This window comes from Salarias fasciatus, chromosome 18 (assembly GCF_902148845.1).
Source record: "Salarias fasciatus chromosome 18, fSalaFa1.1, whole genome shotgun sequence".
Taxonomy (NCBI): domain Eukaryota; kingdom Metazoa; phylum Chordata; class Actinopteri; order Blenniiformes; family Blenniidae; genus Salarias; species Salarias fasciatus.
In genome coordinates, this window is record NC_043762.1 from 13146604 (window position 1) to 13149236 (window position 2633).

A 2633-nucleotide genomic window follows, 5' to 3' on the forward strand; every position below is an offset into this window, starting at 1 on the left:
AGACTTCATCTGCCGGGCCTTCATGGACAAGTGATGCTTAAAACACTTATTGAAACTGGAATGGAGTTCTTTCATGGAGCAGATTTACAGCATTGCAGCAGTCTCTCAGATTCAGAGTTAATGTGACGGCTGCCATGCGAGGCGCTCCACCTGAAGTGAGAGTTTCAATTTGAAGTTCAACGCCGTGCTCAAGGACACTGAGGGTGAAATGGGGGTTTTAACAGAGCCACAGCAGTCTAAAGTGACGAAGATCATGTTTATATGATGAAAGATGTTCCTTCACTTCTGGACATATTTGTGAAAAAACTGCAGTCATTCGAATCCTGGACATCAGACGTTCAACCTGCTGACCTCCAGCAAGTGACTCATGTCTTTAAGAAGCAGCGCCAACAGAGTTTTCATTCGCAGGTCTTTTGAACCCTGAACTCAACTAATGGGTCAGCAGTGCCATACACTCTTTAAATATTTTGAATTTACTGTCTTATAGGTTTTGACCTTGTTGTAAATAGAAGTGTGTTTGAATCTTTCTGAACTTTAAAGTGGAGTTAAAGCAAAGCTCGACTGTCCAGGGGTTTGATAGATGTAACTTAGCAAGTGAGCTTTAAGATTCCTTTAAGTGAGGATCGGAATCACAGCAGAACACTGAAACTTTTAATTGAACAGGGAAGGTGGAAACTTTATTACAAAACAAGCAAAGATACCAGAGGCTCCAAGGCAGAAACCCTCAATTCTAAAGTTAAATGAACAAACAAAAAGTATCGCACTTCCCTCTCTGGCAGTTTATAAAACAGAAGAACCACAACGAGATTATCTACTAATGTCCAACACAAAAGCTGCTAAAGGCACAGTTCACTGCGATTTAATAAAACTGGGCTCATCAACACCGGTCTGTCCAAACAGCTCGGTGACCAAACAGCAAGGAGAGCGGACATCCTGAGGCTGATTTAGAGGGGGGGCCATTACCACTGTGAAAAGCTGAAAACACAACGGGCCCGATTTTCAAAAGCTGCACGCCAGAAATTGATATTGTGAGCACAAACGTGATCGACTCACACGATCACAAAGGAAATCCACCGACTGGACTTGGTCATGTGTCTGATGAAGCGTTTATCCAAGGAGCTTCATCAGTTCATGATGTTCTCTTGACCAGACCGGCCACTGACGACGAACTGACTGGAGAATTGATTGGAGAACAATACGCTGTCAACAGTGGAGAGACCGACGACGAAGCTCGATTTACTAATACAGTGGCTCGACTATAAACTACCAAATCCAGGAGAATGTGGAGTGGGAATCATGACGTTCTGGATGCTCCTATCGTCTCTACGCTGACGGTGTGGACGGTGCGCCATCATTTCCACAGAGATGGAAACGACGCTCCTTGTCGTGTTCCCTCTGGTGCTTCCTGAGCACACGTCGTTCGAACTTGTTTTCAGACTCTTGCGATCCGACTCTCTCTGGATCAACAGGCAGGCCGACGCTCAACCGCTCAGGAACCATGAGCCAGAAGCAGGCATGAATTGTTAATCTCACTCATGAATGGCCATGACTTATTGATGCTCCAGAGGAAAAGTTTAGCCTGGTGTTCAGATGCTTCACGCCGGAGTTTGACTGTTCTCCCTCAGCGGCTGCATTACACTGGAGTGAGCGATCATGTCAGGCGTCCAGTGTCTGTCAGACTGTTTGGTTCAAATGTCCACCTCCTCCTCCTCCCCCCCCCCATCTCGTTTTCTCAGAGTTAATGCCTCCGTCCCCTCGAAACTGGAAACACGGCCACATTACCATGAGTCCATGCTCCACTGTACGCCAGGCTGCACCATCTTCACTGCAAATCTGACTCAAATAACTCTCTGGGTTCCCTTGGAAACCAGGTGCTCAGAGATCAGAAAAGATCCATTTCACACTTCAGCAGCGAGCGGGGAAACAAAGGGATGGTTAGACAAAGGGAAAGTGGGAGGAAAAGAGGATTACAGAGAAAGAGAGAGTGGTGGAGGAGGAGGTTGGGGGGGAGGAAGCTTGACCTTAAAGGAGGTTTTATCGGTGAAGCCCCCTTTTTGTGTGGGAATAAAAAAAGAAACTAGTGACAAATAGAGAGAAAAATTGAGGCTTCGTCTTTTCAGAAATGCACAGAGCAGCTGGAAATGGCTGCGGTCTCATTTATTGATGCATTTTGTGTTGCTATGAGCCGCGATGCATGCTGCTCCTCTCACACTGTGCAGGAGGAGCCGGTCAGGGACCTCTCACCGGGGCCCAAACGATGCAGAAGACAGTCATTTCCCTTCACGGGAGGATCCACTGTTTGACTTTTTAAGAGTTCTTCAAAGGCGAACAAACACACCGCAGCGTATAGCACAACTGGGTCATTCAGTTCTGCATTAATGTCCTTTTAATGATACATTTTATCCTTTTACTTCACGTATGTGGAAGCCAAGAGGTAAAAATAACCCATCTATATGGTAATGAAGTTGTTTATGCTTTTTACAAGTATTTTTTTGTTTGAGTCATTAATTTTACTTTTAAAAAGTGAAGAGGATATTTTCACAGTTCAATGAATCTTGATTTTGATCATGAGACGGATGGATGGATGGATGGATGGATGCGGTGGCCTAGAGATCAGAGAGGTTTTTTATGCA